The sequence below is a fragment of the Herpailurus yagouaroundi genome, unplaced genomic scaffold, assembly GCF_014898765.1.
Source record: "Herpailurus yagouaroundi ecotype Mexico unplaced genomic scaffold, PumYag 29, whole genome shotgun sequence".
Classification (NCBI taxonomy): domain Eukaryota; kingdom Metazoa; phylum Chordata; class Mammalia; order Carnivora; family Felidae; genus Herpailurus; species Herpailurus yagouaroundi.
In genome coordinates, this window is record NW_024412377.1 from 77,127,058 (window position 1) to 77,150,959 (window position 23,902).

The 23,902-nt window shown below is 35.6% G+C and overlaps 1 long non-coding RNA gene across 1 annotated transcript in view; it reads left to right on the top strand.

Moving 5' to 3' along the window:
• Positions 1–6,661, top strand: part of LOC121012507 (uncharacterized) — a 72,753-nt gene extending 66,092 nt beyond the window's left edge. The window contains exon 3 of the long non-coding RNA XR_005782149.1: positions 6,284–6,661. This is a non-coding gene — a long non-coding RNA (uncharacterized LOC121012507). The remainder of the gene's footprint in view (positions 1–6,283) is intronic.
• The last annotated feature ends 17,241 nt before the right edge of the window (positions 6,662–23,902 follow it).

Sequence of the window (23,902 nt, forward strand, 5' to 3'; positions counted from 1 at the left end):
AAAAAATACAAAGATAAATGCTCTTAAGTAAAAAGGGTATATAATATCCCAGTGTACAGTAATGCATTCGAGGTAAAATAGAAATTTTCAATAATTGTTTGTGTAATGGACTAGAACATAAAAAGGAGATGACTTCTAAATAGATTTTACTTAAGGGGCGCCTGGGTGGCGCAGTCGGTTAAGCGACCGACTTCAGCCAGGTCACGATCTCGCGGTCCGTGAGTTCGAGCCCCGTGTCGGGCTCTGGGCTGATGGCTCAGAGCCTGGAGCCTGTTTCTGATTCTGTGTCTCCCTCTCTCCCTGCCCCTCCCCCGTTCATGTTCTGTCTCTCTCTGTCCCAAAAAAATAAATAAACGTTAAAAAAAATTTAAAAAAAAATAAATAGATTTTACTTAAAACATATTGACATATATTTGCATACTGACTGTCTTTTGGGGAAATATTATTTATCATTAGATATTGTTTATTATTATCTCACAAATCTGCACTTTATGATTTAAACATCAAGCTGAAAGTTCACTGAAGAGTCACCTTTGTTGTGCCACATTATATCATGGTATCTAGGAATCATTAAAAAATTCTTACCTGAGCTTTTCGGTTTAGCTGCCATCCAGTGAATTTGTTACATGAATATATGGATAAATTGATGTATTTACTATAATCATATCTCAGTTTATGCTAGGATAGCCAATATATAATTAGAATCAGACTTGTTTTATTTGCATCTTTGTTTGTTTGACTATATGATCATTTTGCTATCGTGCTATCATTAAGAGTGCTGTCATTATGCATTGCATGCCTTTTGTTGCATTACTGGAAAATAAATCTATGGCTCCAAAGGTTCGTCCCCATTAATTCTTAATTAGCATTTCATCTAAAGGCATCACTGTAAATTTAGGTATAAAAATCACATTTTCATTCATAAATAACTAGAATTTCATGAAATCTTAATACTCCAGCTATGCCAAAGAAAGATGGAAAAGGAACCTAGTTTTGAAGATGATTCAGGATGCTTTTCAATTACAAAAAGAATTAAGAGAGCTTTGACATTTATCTGGATCTAAAGTGACAGTAATAGATTTTAGACACATTTAAGGAATTAACATAATATTAGTTTCCATTTCCCTCCCAACCAGTATTATGTAAGTCTATGAATTTTAATTTGCTAATCACTCCACTCAGAAAAGAGCAAACATCATCAACATGCAACTTTGTTCCTCATGTCTTTTTTAACTTCATGTGATAGTCAAAAGCTGCAAAAATAAAGAAGTAAAGTTTTTTTAATTGTTATGACTGTCATAAAACAAAATTGATTTCTTAATAGCTAACGTTTGTGTCAGAAAGCCAAACAATTAAGTTAGATTTGAGTTAGATGCGTGTATTCTGACATATCACTATACCTAGAACTGCAACCTACAGAAGGGATTTTTATGTTCACCTTTCCTTGATCAAGAGTATAGGTTGGAGAGTTCTCTCTCTCTGTCTCTCTTCTTCTCTCTCTATTAATTCCCCAAACCTTGGAAACAGATGCGTGAGAATTTGCTATGGTGGCCAAAATGGCTTCATTTTTTTTTTTAAATGACATTTATTTATTGAGAGACAGAGAGAGACAGAGCATGAGCAGGGGAGGGGCAGAGACAGAGGGAAACACAGAACCTGAAGCAGGCTCCAGGCTCTGAGCTGTCAGCACAGAGCCTGACACAGGGCTCAAACCAGCGAACCGCAAGGTCATGGTCTAAGCCAAAGTCAGAAGCTTAACCAACTGAACCACCCAGGGACCCAAAAATAGCTTCATATTTTAAATCTAACTTATTTTTATGCTTTGTTGGGTTTGTTTTATTTTACTAAAATTCAAAGAATCAGAAATTAAGGCTTTGAATATTCTTATCTTGCCAGATTTATTAGGTTTTTGTATTTGAATGGATCCTACAATGATTTTTTTCTCATAGATGACAGCGTTGTTCAAGCATTAGAGTAGAAGGGGCAGATAGGGGTATACCTTGGTTTTGACATTGAGTTTTGAATTGAGTTTTGACATCCAGTCCAATTGCCAGATAAGCCTCTCTGACTCTTCCTTCTACCATCAGTGGAATAAAGACCATTACAAAAACACTCTGACTGTTTATTGGGAAAATCCCTGCCATGGAACTCTTAAAGTGTTAAAAGATAAAAGCAGAAGGAGAATTCCAATCTAGGTCTTTGTCCTGGAACGATAATACAAACAAACAGACAAGCGAACAGGGGAGGTGGAAGGCTCCTGAGTACTGATGTGATTGAGGCATTGTTATCCCTTGACCTCTCCTTCTTAGATACTTAACAGTAGGGAATCCTCAGTTGACTTCCACGAATTCATAGAGGCTTCTACCAGACTGCATTATGGATTTAGGATGAGGACTAGAATACAGGGAATAAGCACATAAATCTTGGTCCAAATCCTCTTTCAAAATGACATTTTTTTTATTTATATATGAAATTTATTGTCAAATTGGTTTCCATACAACACCCAGTGCTCATCCCAAAAGGTGCTCTCCTCAATACCCATCACCCACACTCTCCTCCCTCCCACCCCCCATCAACCCTTAGTTTGTTCTCAGTTCTCAACAGTCTCTTATGCTTTGGCTGTCTCCCACTCTAACCTCTTTTTTTTTTTCCTTCCCCTCCCCCATGGGTTCCTGTTAAGTTTCTCAGGATCCCCAGCAATAGCACTGCTAGGAATTTATCCAAGGAACACAGGAGTACTGATGCATAGGGGCACTTGTACCGCAATGTTCATAGAAGCACTCTCAACAATAGCCAAATTATGGAAAGAGCCTAAATGTCAAAATGACATTTAGAGATCACCTGTCTGGAGTTTTCATTTCACGCTATCATAATCTAACTTGATTGCACCGTTGTGTCCTGTATAATACATATTTCTATTATTAGTTCCCTATAATCTTCATAGCTTTTATGAGAACTTATTGAGCAACAATAAGAACAATGGAACACTTCTTGAAGTATTTACAAAGAATTGTTTTTTACTACTAAAGAAGCTAATCTAATGTCTAATAAATTTTGTTGTTACTAAGGAAGATCTGTTTAAAAAAAACCTCTTAAAACCTTGGGGTTGTATGAGTCGGAGTCTTTTATATGCCACATGTAGGTGAGACCATATAATATTTGTCTTTCATTTAGTATAATGACCACTAGGCAGAGGCGTGCCATCAGAATTGGCAGGCTTTCCTTCTATTTTAACACTGAGTAATAGTCCATTGTATGTATATACCACACTTTATTTATCCATTTATCTGTTGATAAACATGTAAGTTGTTTGTGAAGAGGGGGGAAGGAGTGGTGATGGTTAAAGAGTACAAAGTTTCAGTTGCACAAGATCAACAAGTTCTGGAGATCTACTCTACAGCATAGGGCATATAACCAACAATAAATATTGTATATTTAAAATTTTCTAAGAGGGTAGACCTTATGTTAACTATTTGTACCACATAGATACAAAAATAGTAATAATTAACAGGGTGGGAGGAAACTTTGGGAGTTGGGTATGTTTATGGCTTTGATAGCAGTTATGGTTTCATGGTGTGTACTTATCTGGAAATTCATAGAGTTGTATACATTAAATATGTATGCCTTTTTATATGTTGATCAATCATAGTAAAGTGGTTTTAAAAAATACCCTCTGGTTGATTATGATATATTTATGCTTCTTTGTGACTATTACCTTGAATAATCCCTTCCTAAACTGAATCTTGGTTTGACTATGTAATTTGTTTTGGCCTTTAGGATAATAGGTCAGTATCAAACATGACAAAGGAAAAGATCCTTGAAAATCATTTCCCAGTTGTTGCTCCTGGGGGAGCCTGCTGCATGTTGAGAGACATATAGCCCAGTCAGCCGCATTGCCCTTTGAGGATCAGTCAGCCCTGCAAAGCAGTACTTTCCAAGTGACCAATATTTGAATGCAGATGCATGAGAAAGCACATCCAGTATCAGAAGAAGGACCACCTAGCTGAGTCCAGGCCAAACTGATGACTCATAGAATTGTGACCGAAATAAATATTTGTGTTTTTTTCTGTTACTGAAAGTTGATGTGGTTTATTATGCAGAAAAAAATCTAACTGATATAGAAATTGGTACCAGAAATGAGGTACTGCTATGAAAAGAATATAAAACATGACATTGGCTTTGGGATCATGTGGTGGGCAGCAGAAGCAAGGAAATTGTTAATGTAATCTGGAAAAGCAGGGAGAAAACTGTTAGTTGAAGGCTGAAAATTTTGGTGAGGAAATTGTTTTTGGAGGCTAGAAAAATGGCAGCTTGTGTAGGTCTAAAACAGTTGGCAAAACTGGTACCTATAGTATTTTGGAATCTCAAAACTGTACCTAAAACTTTTTTGGTCTTATTGGAAATGATGTTGAAAACATCTGTTAGCATGCCTAACCACACAAAATAAGGTATTATAACAAGTAGCTGAGCTAAATAGGGAACCATTTATATGTAAGCAGAATTTAGAGGCATGACAGAGGAATAGGACTAGCTGGTTATAAAACAAACTTGGCTCTTAGTTCATTGTCTCTAGCTTATAAATGATTTTTAAAGAAAATATAGGGGAAAAAATAAAGAAAATGCTGTCTGGGGAGAGTATTCAGGCAAGGGTATGACTGTAAGGACTACAAACTTCTCTGGGTGCCTTGGTGGCTCAGTCGGTTGAGCATCCTGACATGGGCCTGATCATGGTCAGGGCATGATCTCTCAGTTCATGAGTTCAAGCCCCACATTGGGTTCTGTGCTGATGGCTCAGAACCTGGAGCCTACTTCAGATTCTGTGTCTCCTTCTCTCCATCCCTCCCCCACTCACAGTCTGTCTCTCAAAAATAAACATTAAAAGAAAAGAACCACAAACTTCTCTTAAAACTTCCAAACTAAATCAGTGCCGAAAAGATCCTACAAACCAGACCAGGGTTTCTCAAACTCAGTACTATTGACATTTTGGACTAGATAATTCTTCATTGTGGGGAGTGTCTTGTGCATTGAAAGATGTTTAGGAATATCCTTGGCCTTTACCCACTAAATGACAGAACACCACCCTCACTCTAATTGTGACAACCAAAAAATGTCTCCTGACATTTTAAAATGTCTCCTGAAGAGCAAAAACACCCTCCACTGAGAGCAGTTGAGTCAGACAAAAGAGATTCTAAGGATCTTTAAAACACTGGCCACAGAAGCCTGAAATGCCCAGAGTGGAGAAAGGCTGATCTCAAAAAGAACTGTTGGTGTATTTCTGCTGGAATAAAGTGGGTCTCAAGCTGATATGTAGAAATTCCACAAATTTTTAAGGAGTTTTATTAACAAATGACCACACCAGATTAGATAAAAATGTGATGACACTGCTCGAGTTTCTAAAAGACTCTTGGGCCTTTTTATAAGCAAGTACCAGGCTAAGAAAGCCACTACACTATAGGAATACATAGAGGATCATATATATATATATATATATATATATATATATATATATATATCTGTGTGTGTGTGTGTGTGTGTGTGTGTGTGTGTGTGTGTATATATATATATATATAAATAATGTGTGAGTGTGTGAATCCAAGAGGCCAGAGAGAAAAGTCAATAATAAGGATAGATAATGGAATGGGGATTCACTCCTAGGGAATAGAATGTGTCCCTCATAAAGGAACATTCCTTGCTTCCAGTGTATAAGGGCCTTAGCAACAGGTAGGGTTTCAAAAAGTTATACAGCAACAGACTGTACATACCTTTTGTTTTCCCCCTTTTGGGACTACAGAATCTTTTGTGACTATCCCATTCGTATTTCATCATGGGGCGTTGGTATGAGGAGGTCACATTACTTGGCTTTTTATTTCATAGGTTTCAGAATTAAGCATAACTGTATTTTAAAAATCTCCATAAAATTTGATTATAGACTTTATGCTCTTAGATTTTGAGACTGATTGCATGATTATCCAATGAGACCTCTGTGGGTTTTTTGGTAAGAAATAGATGTCTTTTGCATTGTGAGAAAGGTGGAGCACTGGGGATCTCAGGGCACACTGTGGTAGATATCGTTACAGTTGTGGTTCCTTGTTTATTCATGCCTGCCTCTTCATGCCTGCAGTGGTCTATTCTAACACTGAATTTTGGGCCATCTTCATGGCTTATTTTGGCCAATGGCACAATAGCGAGTCTACTTGATATAAACAAATAATTGAAGAAAGCTTGCCTATTGGGGCTTGCCCTCTCTTGATGCTCTTTGACCCTCTACATTTCCACCTTGTAGAGATGGCTTCACTGGCCTACTGGAGGAGGAAGAGGTGGGACCAGGTCACTCTCATGATCTCAGCTGATGAGTCAACCCCCAGAAGCAGAAGCAACTGAGAAGCAGAAGTAACAGCCAAACACAGAAGCATGAGTGTACCTATTCAACAATGGCAGAAGAATAACTTGAATATTAACCTCCATACAAACCTTTGAACAAAATAATCACTGCTGTGTTATGCCATTGGGATAATATAATCATTAAATAATTATGTAAGAAGAATAACTTGAATACTTATATTCAAGAATAACCTATATACAAACCTTTGAGCAAAATAAATGATTGCTGTGTTAAGCCACTAAATTGTGGGATAATATAATCATTAAATAATTATTCACAGATAATCTGTGGCTAGTTGGAATTCATGTTAAAAATACTATAAGGATGTGAGATTTCCACACTACTATATTTCCTTCTTACTACTGTTTGCATAAAGCCTACCCACAGTAGGTCCTTAATACATATTTAGTGAAGAAAAACTCATTGTAATCAGCCTCTAATTTGTTTAGATACTGGTATCATGCTTTGGCTACCAAAGTGTTTTCTTTGATAACTTAGAACGTATTTCATCTTTATACTGGTCTTTTAATTCCAAATGATTCAATCTCTTCCTTTCCTTCCATCCAATTCTAAGGGAGATTTTGTGGTTAAAGGAAGCTTTTAGCAAAGCCTGTCAACATCTTCACAAAATAAGATCGATATGATGATACATGAGCAGTTGCTATTTTCCCTTAAAAATTATTCTTAATGATGAGAATGCCCTTTATTAACAAGATTATAGAAACAGCTCATTTGCATAAGCATACTAAAAGGGAGCTAGAGAGGGCAGCTCTAAATCTTCACGTGGGAGGAAAATCGAAAATAGCAATATGCTCAATAGGTTATGTGCATGGTCTAATCACAGGGCTGTGCATGTCACTTTATTAATTAACATATAAATAGCTGCTATTTAAAGCTCTGTCCCTGAATGAATCCCTACAAGATACATCAACTAGATATTCCGATTAATGAGATGGCATTGCATAATATTATAGAAAATGAGGATCTCTGTCAGGACATGGGGAAATTGGAGGAAATGGTGAACAGTGTGGCAGATGTCTTCATCAGACAGAGAGCTGTATGACGACACCCAGATCCACTTGGACTGAAATAGCCTTGGGGAATAGGAAGTAAGCCAGGACAGTGTGGGGAATACAATTGTATATGTATTACCTATTATCAAAGGATTTGCTTAATGCTTTTTTGTAGTTTGATGACATTTATTTTTACAACAGGATTCTAGCCAGGTTCCTTTCAATTGAAGAGCACTCTATCTGAGAGAATAGGAAAGAAGATACACATGGTATCTATTATCTTACAAAATATTTTAAACTAAGTAATTTCTGACTTTTATTGAAAAACAGCTTGTTAGACATTGTTCTGTTCTCTTAAATATCATAAACCAAGTAATATATTTTCATGAAATATATAATATTTATGTAAATATTATAAAATATATAATATACAAAATTACACACACACACACTTATATATAAAACCATGCTCCTTCAAATTTGGAATAATTTAGCTTTTAGCCAAAAAAAAATTACTATTATTTTTCCTGACCAACAACAATAAATGTAATATTTAGCAACATTTTTGTACTGAAAAGTGAAGAGACACATGCATGACTAAATATGGAACATTTAGTTAACAATTATTTTCTCTAGCTACATTATTTTAAAAACTATATCAAGTTAAAAAATGTATATTTTATATAGCTTTAATTATATAAATTAAATATATGATTATATATATTGAGATCTTTATACTATTTTACACAAGCAATCTTTTCTGATACTATATATCATTTTGTAATAGATGAATATTTTATTTCATAGCAATAGTTACATAGAGATGCTTCCTGTATATGTTAGCACTATGCATGTTAGATTTTCTTTAATAATTCTAATTTTAAGTAATATTTCCCTGCACTCTTAAATGGGTCGTTAAGGCTGGTATTAGCCAATACTACTTAAATAGCTTAATAAGTTTTGCCTAATATAAATCTTATAATTAGAGAATTTTTTTTTCAATAATTAAAAAAGGATACACTAAAGACCTCCTTATAATCACATCAGTTTTTATAGGTCCTTTTGGAGCCACAAATCCCTCAGCGCTAATTGAATGTAATGAAGTGGGTATAGGCTTAATTAATATTTTTGAATTATATGGTGTTGACATATCTGTAGTTTGGGTCTGCATTTTTTCATCACAGAATCTTCTTTAAAAAAGGAAAAATGAGACATTCCTTTATTAGCACCCAGATCTGATTTCGATTTCAACAGCTCTAAACATTTCATCATCATTTCTGTTAGCCATGAACCCCCTTCATTGTAACAAGTTATTTTTTAATGTCCGTGCCTAGTTTTGCACGTGAGATTGAATGACACAGTGTTCATTTAAGAATGGCTTCCGAGACTTATGCCATTAGTACATATAGGTTCAATTTTTAACTTGTTGAGTGTGGAATTGGATTTGATTACACTTAACATTGCTTCTGACCTAGTTATCCTGATTCTAGGTCGATATGCTGAAAAAATATTATTATATATCAAGAATGTGACAATTTAAAAAATTTTACTGATATAAACATTTTAAATTTCACCTAAGCCAATTTTTATGTAGTTTTTATATATTATGACTTCTCTTGTAATATTTTTTGTCCTTTTAACAATCTGTACTTCTATATCTGTCAAGTAATTATTTGTCCTCCTTTCTTTCAAAAACATGTACGATTCTTCATACTCTCTAATAACTCTGTGTTTAATATTTGCATGGATATGCTTAGTTACAAGCATTAGATGTGTTATTTGTTTCTTCTCTATTTCCTATGTCATGGGCTTGAACAAGTAGAAAGAATAAAGAAAGGCTTAGAGTAGATTTCTATTATCCCATCAATAAATACTAAACCATGATCATTTTTGTTTGTAGCTGGTTAAATCAAGACATTGTAGCAATATTATGCATGTGTTATTTATCACTTTAAATGCCTACACAAATTAAATTATATATTAATATCTTGTTTTCAACACACAATGAGGCAAATGCTATTATTGTCTACCTATTAGACATAAGGAAACAGGCAGAAAATGCTTGCACAACTTTCTGAAGACCATTCTCTTGAACTTGTGCTCTGAATCACCACCCTGTAATAAGTTAACTTCAAGACATCTAACCATGAATAATAATTCCCTGAAATTGTATTTCCCAGATTTTGCTAATTTACTGTACCCAACTTAATTGATTAGGATATTGGTTGTTGCAAATTTGTCATTTCTCATTTCTCACTGTTGCTTCTTTCATATGTAAAAAATAAATATATTTCAAATCTGACCAAAGGGAATTATTCCACTTAAATTAAATGCTACTCAGATAACTTCACAGTAGTACTTTAAATGATATAATACTATCTATCAATTTATGTGTTGAATATTAAAAATTTCACTGGAGTAAAATAGTTCCAACAAAGCCTCTCCATTTTAATTATAAAACATTTTTTATTAACATTAAACTGTCTATATGTCAGAAGTCTCTGTGAAAACAAATCAACAGATTCTACTGTATTATACACCAAGTGAATTAAGGTAAAGGAATGTGACAATTTGTGCCTAGAAAATTCAGTTTTTCTATTTGATTCACTCATTCATGTTTCAACTAACACCTTAGAAGTCTACTTACCTAGTTTCATCTAATAAACCTATTTCTCTAGGGCCTATGTAAATTTTAACACTGGACCGTCATATGGACCTGGATCCTTGATTTCCTTTACCTGACTTGGTGAATACGTGTAATTGGCTGCTATAAGTTCCTGTGGAAAAGGTAACTACAAGTTGACTATCTGTGTATTTATCTGTTCTCTTGTTTTTTCTTTAACTCTCCCTATCAAGTTATTTTCCACTTTCTGCTTTCTCTAAGAACATGTCAAATAATTTCTACACATACTCTAGGCTCTCCAGCAAGGAAATACAAGATAGATCATTAATGTTTACAAAGGTGATCTGGAAAGAAAACATGAGAACATGCTCCTTTTAAGGAGCCTAGTTATCTTACTCTTTGTTACATTGTTACAGTTATTTAATTAGCTGTATTATACTCTAACAGTTTTAAAAGTGGACATATTGGAGGAAATTTAACACAGAACTAAAGGCCTTTGGTGTGTATGTGTCCCCGTACATGTGTACAAAATCAAGTGACAAATCCTAGGCAGAAAAATCTAAATGTGGCCTGCTAGTTATTTCTAAAATCATGGAGTTTATTTTTGAGAGTCTTGCACTGAAGAGTGGCATGATTTACAGTTCACCAGAGTCTCCAGCAAAGCTATATAAATACTTCATAAAATATTCTATTGAGAGTATTAGCATTTTGAGATACAGCAGAAATTATTTATATGCCTTTCCTTTTGGTAAACAATTTTTGTCAGTAAATATGAAGACATGAAGGACTCATATGTTTTGTTTATAGTTGGGAAATCTTGCTTGGGAATTTACTATAAGCCGAAGCTTTGCCTGCTGAGATTTTGTTACGTCTTTATTGCAATAGAAGAAAATTCTTTTTTTTAAAAAAATATCTCAAGATTAGTACCATTAGGAAATGCCTTGTATTTTGCAAATTGGTTTTGTTCTAAGGCATCTTTTATAAATCTTCAGTATTTTAAGAAGTTAACCATTTCTTATGGGCCAGAAACAAATCTTCCTTCTTCACTCAATTTCAGAAAAGAGAAACCTGTGTAAGTGAGATTGGGGGAGGCTGAAAACCACACAATAAACATATACACCCTACCCAGACAATTTAATTTGCAACATAATTACAAAACAAATATTTACATATAATATACAGAAATAGATACTTTTAATTTCCCCATCTTTAATCCCTTGAGCACATATTTCTGAACTAACACCAATTTTAAGTGATTTCATTTAGTCATGACTTCACAGAGAATAAGATGAGGAAAGATGGCCTGTTTTGCTCAACAAACATTGATAAAATACTTGCTCTAATCCCAGGAACAGGTTTAGTGCCATGGACACAAAAATGAAATACCATGTGGTGCTTGCTGATGGAGTACTTTTAAATTAGTAGGAAAAAGAGATGTGTGCATCATAATGAAAATAATTCAAAAATAATTGTCATGACAATAAAATAAAAATAATTGTTATGGCTAGATGATATTGCAGAAAATAAGGAGGAAAGATTATTTTAGAAAAAGAGAATTAGAAATTCCTTCATGAATTTAGTATTTAATGTCCAGAAATTTCTAACACATGCCCAACTTAAAATGTTTAGGGCAAAGATAATTCTGTTGATGATACCAAAGTTAACATAAATCAATATTTTCTCCTAATTCAACGTATTGTTTTAATATATATTCTTCTAGACTCTATTCTTGATTATAAAGAGCTATGGGAATAACTAGACAACATGATCTACATATGCTTTACATTTGTTAGTAATTTAAGTTTATATTTAAATTTATCACCATTTTTATAATTTGGAAATTAACACATGGTATTTTTAAAGTGCTAAATCCAGAGGTGCCTGGGTGGCTCAGCTGGTTGAGCGTCCCACTCCGGCTCAGGTCATGATCTCACAGCTTGTAACTTCAAGCCCTGTGTTGAGCTGTGTGCTGACAGTTCAGAGCCTGGAGCCTGCTTAGGATTCTGTGTCTCCCTCTCTGCCCCTCCCCCACTCATGCTATGTCTCTCTTTCAAAAATAAATGAACATTAAACATTTTTTTAAAATATAAAAGTGCTAAATCCAAATTTTTTGTCATAATTTTTATTATTTATCAGTTTAATTTCCTCTGTGTCCAGATAATATTCAAAAGCATTATATATGCACTGAATGCAAAGGAAAGGTATGTCATTAAATATCTGAAGATACTAAAGAAAAGTCCACTTCTCCATCCTTTCTTCCAGATCAGCTCAGAGATGATCATTTAATAGACACCTACATACGGAGGTACCTCTGATCTCTCAGTGTGACTACTGACTCTCAAGATAGATTTGAAACCTGAAAGAATCATTGGTTGGTTTGAGTTTTGTTTTCGCCTTTTTTTTTTTAACGTTTATTTATTTTTGAGACAGAGAGAGACAGAGCATGAACGGGGGAGGGGCAGAGAGAGAGGGAGACACAGAATCGGAAGCAGGCTCCAGGCTCTGAGCCATCAGCCCAGAGCCTGACGCGGGGCTCGAACTCCCTGGACCGCGAGATGGTGACCTGGCTTAAGTCGGACGCTTAACCGACTGCGCCACCCAGGCACCCCGGTTTTCGCTTTTTTTAATAAAAAACTAATATGTCCAGCATCCATCATGTAGAGAATTTTTGTGCTTGTTACATCCTGCTAGTCTGTAGACAAGAAAAATCACATCTTATTCTTTCTTAATATCAAACAACCAAACATGAAAACTAAAACCAAACAAAAATACAAGCCAAAAAAACAAAAACAAAATGAAAACAAAAACAAAAAATCTCTTCTTTCCAGTTTGGCTGTTATTGTTGTTTGATTTTGCACAGATTAACCTTCTCGGATTAATAGGTCATAGAAAGAAACAGTTTATAAACTTACTTAAATACTATACTTATGGCTCTTACCACACACACACACACACACACACACACACACAAATATGTGTGTGTGTGTGTGTGTGTGTGTGTGTGTGTGTGTATGTATTTATCAAATCTTGATATCTTCACCTTATTAGGGAGAGTTGCAGATAAAGATCTCTCAAAAGTAAGGTCTCTGTGGAACATGGCTCATTTCTTTTTTATGAAGGACCTAAAGACAGAATATTTGAAATTCCAAACTGCTTTGATGGTTGAATCAGTGATGTGGAAATGCCTGCACATAAGAACGATACTATTGATCCACTTGTGTGGAAGTCTTGAGCAACGTACCTATAATCTTTCAGTGACTTCGGTAAGAATTATAAGTTCTGTATGACCTAGAATCTCAAGGAAACTCGAAACACCATCCATGTTTGTGCTTAGAATTTACTTATTTATGTGCTTATTTGTGATTTGGTCTACAACAGAAGTGTTTGAAAGACAGCATCCAGTGGTTGGAATGTCAAATATTCCACTAGGAAGAATAATGGAATGTGGAATAAAGATAAGTAATTCCATGTACTTGGGTGATTTATTTAGCAGTTTTGTCATCAATTCTATTTTCCTCAAAAAAAAAAAAAAAAAAAAAAAAAGACCAGACTTCTAAACCTCTGGGTATTTACATTTTTGTTGTAAGATCATACAGGCAATAAACATGCTTACACTGGTTTCTAGCCTTGGTGCTAAAAGCTGTGATTTAGGAAACAATCAACATTTAAATAGGGAAAATTAGAACATAAAATAACTTGTTGTCACATAAATTATTTTTATGATATACTACTGTAGCTATGTTATGCATAGGCATGTTCTCATTTAAAATTGGGTTGCATGAATATTGTTTATGCCTTGACAATATGCATGCTTTTTTTTTTGCTATAAAAAGATCCTAAATGCTTTTTGCATATTCCATAAGCACATCCTACAGAGCTCTTAGTAATAAAGCACTGACTTAAAGGTTAGAAGAGTTGCTATACATTTGTGACTGTGCCCCAGTTTGCTCCTCTACTTTCATGGCCTGTAGACACTTAATTCTTTAGGACAAATAACATGGAATGGAAAATGACAATCTATTCTAGACTCATTCAGGGACATAATACAGAAATGCTGACACATGTTTAATGCATTGGTATTGAATAATGGTATAGCTCACAATTTCTTAACATAATATTTCTAACAACTTTTTCCTACCATGTTATATTTTGGTATTTCTCCCATTTAACAGAATTTGTGAGAATATCCCCAATTAAAATTCCAAAGTCACAGGTTCATGTTTGTTTCATGGGCAGCTACTGGATCAAAAACATTATAGCTAAACTTGGTCCTGCTTATACCTTTTAATCAAAAAGACCATTAAAAAAAACATGGTTTTACTGACAATGATTTTAGGTGTGGCATATTATAGGATTTTTAAATTGGGGTTGGACTATTTACAGGATGTCTCTACTTTAGGTAAGAATTATGAAATAAGATGGTGTGAGGTATTGATATCCTGAGATTAGCAAATAGTTTAGGGACAAAAGAGGAGATGGCCTGTTGATAACAAACTTTCTATATTCTCCAGATGGCCAAGTTTCACATATGATTTAAGTTATTTTCTGTCATTTTCTCTCTCTGCCCTTCCCTCTCTCCTGAATATGTAAATTGAATGTGCGGATGCTAAGTCTTAAAAATTATACAAACTTCTCACTTACAATAAACCTTTTCAGCATCAAAAATTTTCAGGCATATTCACAAAGTTGGCTTTGTGAAACTTCAGAGATGTGTGAGTCAAAAACTTTTGTTTTTTTTTACCACCCTTCTTCCTCTTGGGGTAAATATTGCATTGTCCCCCACAAAATACCCTGCCTTTTTCCTTCCACGTCCACCATTCTCTCCAATGCTATGGTAAGACCCATCAATAACAGCTCACATATCTCTGGTACTTTTCAGTTTATGAAGTGATGATAGCACTCCGTTTGATATACACAACTACCCTGGGGGTGAGTTAAAAAGTTAGTATCTCTACATTGTGTGTAGATAGGGAGGCTGAAGTTTAGATTGCTTAGTGAGTGGTAGAGCTGAAACTGGAATCCATATCTAGTAACTAATTTTGACGCTCTTCACATTGTTGCTACAGAGCCTGTCACACCCATACTGTGCTCATGTTAACCCTACAATTGTCGAACTGGAATTGTCCCAGGGTTATCTCAGTACATCTGCTTAAATGTATGCCTTATTTATGAAAATCAGAAAAAAATGTGCTCTCAGAATGACCTTGCTGGGTGCACTACTTGTCTAGCTAAAAAAGTTATGTGTATGTGTGTGTGTGTGCATGCACGAAGAAAAATATCTGGCTTCTGCTCTGATGGGCAGTGACCCAGCCTGTTAATGGCAGAACCAAAGCAAGTAAGACAGCATAAGATCTCTGACTGAGCCTCAAAAACAGGGGCTTCCCTTCCCACTGCCTGTGCTGCATTCCAGTCCTGCTCATCTCCATTCCGCTCGGCACTATCTGCTACCTCACCAAATTCAACACCTTACCAAGATAAAAATAAACTTGTTCTCCATTTCTGTATTATAAAACCTTGTCAGTGGCTCTATCAGGTCTATTGCTCCCTCACATATCTGCTTCTTCATTTTAAATTTTTTTTTTCAACGTTTATTTTATTTTTGGGACAGAGAGAGACAGAGCATGAATGGGGGAAGGGCAGAGAGAGAGGGAGACACAGAATCAGAAACAGGCTCCAGGCTCTGAGCCATCAGCCCAGAGCCTGACGCGGGGCTCGAACTCACGCACCGCGAGATCGTGACCTGGCTGAAGTCGGACGCTTAACCGACTGCGCCACCCAGGCGCCCCAATCTGCTTCTTCATTTTAAAAGAGCTAAGACATTTTTGAAAGTATAAATGGAAATATATATGAACAAAACACAAATTTCTGAAGATAGAAAAATATGATTTTACCATAATTAGATTCTCATCAATAGAACTGGAGGATCAAAGGATTAGGTAAAATGAGGGATATGGGCATTCCTCATATTTCAGTCATTAATTTTTTTTAATTGTACCCTTTGAATCTCCAACTTCCTTTTCTGTGCACATCTTTGAGGTCTTTGGAAGATTTAGTGTGATTCTGTGTGTTTGTAAAGCAACATAATTGATGGGTTCTTTGTATAAACAGACCGACATTAATGTAAAGTTAGAAATATGTTACAAATGAATCTTATTTCTCAATTTTGCTTTCTCAGTTGTGACTGGTAATTGGTCTTAAGGAACAACTCAGTATTTCCTCTTTCAGGAGACTTATGACAGTTGAGCAGCAATCAGGAATGAATAAACCCAAGGGCGGAGAACAATCTCGCATACCCCAACAGCAAATAATTGCAACATTCATTTCTAAAATCTGTAGCAAATCTTTGAACAGATTCTCTTAAACTCTATTACAGCATATACTGCAATATGGGCTCTACAAAGATGAAATATAACAACTCACTTTTGCCAAATTAAATGCAGACTTTAAGTTTTTAAATCAAACAACTGCCTTGATTATAAAGTCAATATAAAACTAAAAACAAACATTTAAGAATATATCAAATATGTCCATGTGCCATGCAGCAGCCATACCTTCAATGAAATAAAAATGCAGATAAATTAACATTTTAAAATCATTTTGAGAGGCAAGTTAACTTTCTAGTGTTGAATACTATATAATTTTCATATTTAACATCCACTCTCCTCCTTTGTGCATGTCAAATGGTTCCTGAAAATTATAAAAATAAACAGGAAAAGGCAAAGCAGTATTTATTTAGCAAATTATCCAGCAGCTATTGATATTTCACATCATATATTAAAACAGAAAAAAAGGGGCACCTGGGTGCCCCAGTCAGTTAAGCATTCAACTCTTGATTTCCACTCAAGTCCATGATCTCACTATTGGTGATTTTGAGCCCTGCGTGGGGCTCTCTGCTAGCAGTGCAGAGCCTGCTTGAGATTCTCTCTCCCTCTCTCTCTGCCCCTCCCTGCTCGCTTTTTCTCTCTCTCTCAAAATAAGTAAATAAGGTTAAAGAAAAGAAAAGAAAAGAAAAGAAAAGAAAAGAAAGAAAGAAAGAAAGAAAGAAAGAAAGAAAGAAAGAAAAAGAAATGCATCTGCTTTCTAAGGATTTTGAAACGTTTTATTTTGGCGTCACCAACACTATGGTTGGAAGAATAGTAAAAAGTATTTATTGTTGGTGTTCAGTGTTTTCAAGAATCCTGAGGTTTGTGGCTTAATATATAAAAGGCTTCAACAATGGACAGTATTTTTTTTTTTACTTTGGTTGTCTTTAAAGAGGATGTCAAAGTTAGGCAAGATAGGAATTAAGTTCACTCACTAGAAACCAATATGGATGGTGTCAGTTAGAACAGTGACTTTGGTTTAAAAATATACATTATATGTATTACATACCATATACCATATAAAAAACAAGACCCATCTATTTCCTCTCTACAAGAGACTCATTTTAGACCTGAAGACACCTTCAGATTGAGTGAGAGGTTGGAGAACTATTTATCATGCTACTGGAAGTCAAAAGAAAGCTGGAGTAGCCATACTTATATCAGACAAACTAGACTTTAAATTAAAGGCTGTAAGAAGAGATGAAGAAGGGCATTATATAATAATGAAAGGGTCTACCCATCAGGAAGAGCTAACAATTATAAATGTCTATGCACCAAATACGAGCCACCAAATACATAAAACAATTACTCATAAACATAAGCAACCTTATTGATAAGAATGTGGTAATTGCAGGGGACTTTAACACTCCACTCACAGAAATGGATAGATCATCTAGACACACGGTCAATAAAAAAATAAGGGCCCTAAATGATACATTGGATCAGATGCACTTGACAGATATTTCTAGAACTCTGCATGCCAAAGCAACAGAATATACTTTCTTCTCGAGTGCACATGGAACATTCTCCAAGATAGATCACATACTGGGTCACAAAACAAGCCTTCACAAGTACACAAGAATTGAAATCATACCATGCATACTTTCAGACCACAATGCTATGAAGCTTGAAATCAACCACAGGAAAAAGTCTGGAAAACCTCCAAAAGCATGGAGGTTAAAGAACACCCTACTAAAGAATGAGTGGGTCAACCAGGCAACTAGAGAAGAAATTAAAAAATATATGGAAACAAACGAAAATGAAAACACAACAATCCAAATGCTTTGGGATGTAGCGAAGGCAGTCCTGAGAGGAAAATACATTGCATTCCAGGCCTATCTCAAGAAACAAGAAAAATCATAAATACAAAATCTAACAGCACACCTAAAGAAAATAGAAGCAGAACAACAAAGGCAGCCTAAACCCAGCAGAGGAAGAGAAATAATTAAGATCAGAGCAGAAATAAACAATATAGAATCTAAAAAAACTGCAGAGCAGATCAACGAAACCAAGAGTTGGTTTTTTGAAAAAATAAACAAAATTGATAAACCTCTAGCAAGGCTTCTCAAAAAGAAAAGGGAGATGACCCAAATAGATAAAATCATGAATGAAAATGGAATTATGACAACCAATCCCTCAGAGATACAAGCAATTATCAGGGAATACTATGAAAAATTATATGCCAACAAACTGGACAACCTGGAAGAAATGGGCAAATTCCTAAACACCCACACACTTCCAAAACTCAATCAGGAGGAAATAGAAAGCTTGAACAGACCCATAACCAGCAAAGAAATTGAATCAGTTATCAAAATCTCCCAAAAAATAAGAGTCCAGGACCAGATGGCTTCCCAGGGGAGTTCTACCAGATGTTTAAAGCAGAGATAATACCTATCCTTCTCAAGCTATTCCAAAAAATAGAAAGGGAAGGAAAACTTCCAGACTCATTCTATGAAGCCAGTATGACTTTGATTCCTAAACCAGACCCAGTAAAAAAAAGAGAACTACAGGCCAATATCCCTCATGAATATGGATGTAAAAATTCTCAATAAGATACTAGCAAATCGAATTCAACAGCATATAAAAAGAATTATTCACCATGATCAAGTGGGATTCATCCCTGGGATGCAGGGCTGGTTCAGCATTTGCAAATCAATCAACGTGATACATCACATAAATAAAAGAAAAGATAAGAACCATATGATCCTGTCAATCGATGCAGAAAAGGCCTCTGACAAAATTCAGCATCCTTTCTTAATAAAAACCCTCAAGAAAGTTGGGATAGAAGGAACATACTTAAACATCATAAAAGCCATTTATGAAAAGCCCACAGCTAACATCATCCTCAACGGGGAAAAACTGAGAGCTTTTTCCCTGAGATCAGGAACACGACAGGGATGTCCACTCTCACCGCTGTTGTTTAACATAGTGTTGGAAGTTGTAGCATCAGCAATCAGACAACAAAAGGAAATCAAAGGCATCAAAATCGGCAAATATGAAGTTAAGCTTTCACTTTTTGCAGATGACATGATATTATACATGGAAAATGCGGTAGACTCCACCAAAAGTCTGCTAGAACTGATACATGAATTCAGCAAAGTTGCAGGATACAAAATCAATGTACAGAAATCAGTTGCATTCTTATACACTAATAACGAAGCAACAGAAAGACAAAGAAACTGATCCCATTCACAATTGCACCAAGAAGCATAAAATACCTAGGGATAAATCTAACCAAAGATGTAAAAGATCTGTATGCTGAAAACAATAGAAAGCTTATGAAAGAAATTGAAGAAGATATGAAGAAATGGAAAAACATTCCATGCTCATGGATTGGAAGAAATATTGTCAAAATGTCAATACTACCCAAAGCTATCTACACATTCAATGCAATCCCAATCAAAATTGCACCAGCATTCTTCTCAAAACTAGAACAAGCAATCCTAAAATTCATATGGAACCACAAAAGGCCCCGCATAGCCAAAGTAATTTTGAAGAAGACCAAAGCAGGAGGCATTACAATCCTAGACTTTAGCCTCTACTACAAAGCTGTCATCATCAAGACAGCATGGCATTGGCACAAAAACAGACACATAGACCAATGGAATAGAATAGAAACCCCAGAACTAGACCCACAACGTATGGCCAACTCATCTTTGACAAAGCAGGAAAGAACATCCAATGGAAAAAAGACAGTCTCTTTAACAAATGGTGCTGGGAGAACTGGAAAGCAACATGCAGAAGGTTGAAACTAGACCACTTTCTCACACCATTCACAAAAATAAACTCAAAATGGATCAAGGACCTGAATGTGAGACAGGAAACCATCAAAACCTTAGAGGAGAAAGCAGGGAAAGACCTCTCTGACCTCAGTCGTAGCAACCTCTTACTGGACACATCCCCAAACGCAAGGGAATTAAAAGCAAAAATGAACTACTGGGACCTTATGAAGATAAAAAGCTTCTGCACAGCAAAGGAAACAACCAACAAAACTAAAAGGCAACCAATGGAATGGGAAAAGATATTTGCAAATGACATATCGGACAGAGGGCTACAATCCAAAATCTATAAAGAGCTCACCAAACTCCACAGCCGAAAAACAAATAATCCAGTGAAGAAATGGGCAGAAAAGATGAATAGATACTTCTCTAAAGAAGACATCCACATGGCCAACAGGCACATGAAAAGATGCTCAACGTCGCTCCTCATCAGGGAAATACAAACCAAACCACACTCAGATATCACCTCACGCCAGTCAGAGTGGCTAAAATGAACAAATCAGGACACTATAGATGCTGGAGAGGATGTGGAGAAACGGGAACCCTCTTGCACTGTCGGTGGGAATGCAAATTGGTGCAGCCACTCTGGAAAACAGTGTGGAGGTTCGCCCCAAAATTAAAAATAGAACTACCCTATGACCTAGCAATAGCACTGCTAGAATTTACCCAAGGGATACAGGAGTGCTGATGCATAGGGTACTTGTACCCCAATGTTTATAGCAGCACTCTCAACAATAGCCAAATTACGGAAAGAGCCTAAATGTCCATCAACTGATGAATGGATAAAGAAATTGTGGTTTATATACACGATGGAGTACTACGTGGCAATGAGAAAGAATGAAATATGGCCCTTTGTAGCAACGTGGATGGAACTGGAGAGTGTGATGCTAAGTGAAATAAGCCATACAGAGAAAGACAGATACCATATGGTTTCACTCTTATGTGGATTTGAGAAACTCAACAGAAACCCCTGGGGGAGGGGAAGGAAAAAAAAAGGTTAGAGTGGGAGAGAGTGAAAGCATAAGAGACTCTTAAAAACTGAGAACAAACAGGGTTGATTGAGGGTGGGAGGGAGGGGAGGGTGGGTGATGGGTATTGAGGAGGGCACCTTTTGGGATGAGCACTGGGTGTTGTATGGAAACCAATTTGACAATAAATTTCATATTTTGAAAAAATGTATACATTATATGTATTACGTACCATATACCATATAATATCATGTAATTACATATAATTGTATACTGTAAAATCACATATTATTAATATACAAAATATAATATAAATATTAATATATTGATGTGATGTTATTAATATATGCAAGTTTTATAAAATATGTGTTATATAACATTTGATAATTATACAAAATATATATTATATATCTTTAGCCACTGTGTTTGTCAGAGTAGGCTAAGTGCCAAAACAAGCAACCTCATAAATTAAGAGGCCAAACATAATAAAATTTTATTTCATTTCCTGATTACATAATGGTCCATCACAGATGTTCTTGGTTAAGTAGCTCCCTTCAAATTGTCATTTTGTGTCTTGGGCTATATCCTTTTACATTCTTCCAATCTTCAAATTTGGGAAGTTCTTCATTTAATGGTCAAACAACCTGAATCCCCAGTAGGAGGACTGTGAATTGAGACTTTCACCAATAAATGTATAAGAAATATCGAGTAGGATCGAGAGACAAGGCTCTAGTTTCATATTTGTGAGGGTTGTACCATGGAAATACTGGTGTCACTTGATTGGGACCATTCTATCTCCATAGCTCCTGTTGTTCTATTCCCAATCGCCCTTCCATGTCCCACTAGCCTTTCTGAGGAATCTCCCCTGCTTATCCCATGAGAAAGAATCATCTGTCCTTCGTTCTTCCTTTCATCTTGAAAATACTGTTGCATTGGGCTGTTTTCCTCATTAGCTAAGAGTAAATAAAATTCCGTTTAAAACTTATTAATATTCTTAAAGAGTAAGCCCAAGGGAGTTACACATAATGTTAACATACTCATTATATTAACAGGTGTTACACTTCTTTCTTGTGAAAATTAGCCCTGGTATTCCTGTACTGAAAATGAGATGGTATCTTTATGAGAATATTCTCATTACATAGGGTCTCCACATTAGATGCAAATGCTTTTTAAATTTTTTTAAGTTTATTTATTTATTTTGAGAGAGAGGGAGAGAGAGTGTGTGGGTGCAAATGAAGGAGGAGCAGAGAGAGAGGAAGAGAGAAAATCCTAAGCAGGCTCCACATTGTCAGTGAGACACAGGGCTCAAAGCCACAAACTGTGAGATCATGACCTGAGCAGAAATCAAAAGTCGGACACTTAATGGACTGCATCAACTAGATGCCTCAGATGCAAATGCTTTTTAATAATTGCAATGGATGACCCCTTTTCACCACCTACAAATCTTATCTTGTCCTTCTGCATTTCTGCCTTAATAGAAAGGGGAAGGGAATCTCCACTCATTTTGCTGTACTAACAGAAAAACTGAAAACTGAGATCTCTGCACAGTTGTACAGCCAGGTGCTAAGATAAAACGTGTAGAGGATAGAGGTTGAAACATTGATAATGTCTTGATATTCTACCAGAAAAATGCCTACTGTATCTTTATTTAAAAAAAAATACTCTCCTTTTTAAGAACATTTTTAGGTTCACAATAAATTGAGAGGCGGGTGCAGAAATTTTTCATATACCTGCTGTTCCCACACAAGAATAGCCTTCCCCCATTGTTAACTTCATTGGCAAAATGGTAATTGCTTACCAAGAATAAACCTATGTTGACACATTACAATCACTCAAAATCCATAGTTGTCCTAAGGGTTCACTCTTAGTATTGTATGTTGAGTGGGTTTGGACAAATGCATAATGACTATATCCACCGTTATAATATTCTACAGAGAATGTTCACTGCCTTAATAATCTTCTGTGCAATGGCTATTCATCTCCTGCTAACTCCCCACCCCTGGAAATTACTGAGCTTTTTGTTTCCATAGTTTTGCCTTTCCAGAATGTTATATAGTTGGAATCATACAATATACGGCCTTATCAGATTGGTTTCTTTCAATTAGTAATGTGCAATTTTTTCTTCCATGTCTTCCTGGCTTGACAGCTCATTTCTTCTGATTGCCAAATAATATTCCATTGTTTAGGTATACCACAGTTTATTTACCAATTCATTTACTGAAGGACATCTTGGTTGCTTCCAAGTTCTGGCAATTATGAATAAAACTGTGTAAATATCCATGTACAGATTTTTGTATGGATGTGAATTTTCAACTCCTTTGGATAAATACCAACGAGTGTGGTTGTTGCATCATAGGTTTGACTATGTTTAGTTTTATCAGAAACCACTGAACTGTTTTCCAAAGTGACTATACCAGTTTGCATTTCCACTAACAAAGTATGTAGGTCCCTGGTGCTTCACATCCTCACCAGCATTTGGTGTTAGTGTTCTGGATTTTGACCATTTTAATAAGTTTGTGGTGGTATCTCGTTGTTTTATTTGCATTTCCTTGATGACATAAGATGTGGAGCATTTTTTCATATGCTGATTTGCTATCTGTCTATCCTCTTTGATAAGGCATCTTTTAAAGTCTTTGACCCATTATGTAGGAAAAACTTCTGCTCCTCTGTGTTTTTCCTTTACTACTCAGAAGACTTGATTTCTGACATTTCTGTCACCAAATGTGTGGCTTTTTTCCTCCCACCAAGCAATTATCTACAACACCAGCCAGGTGT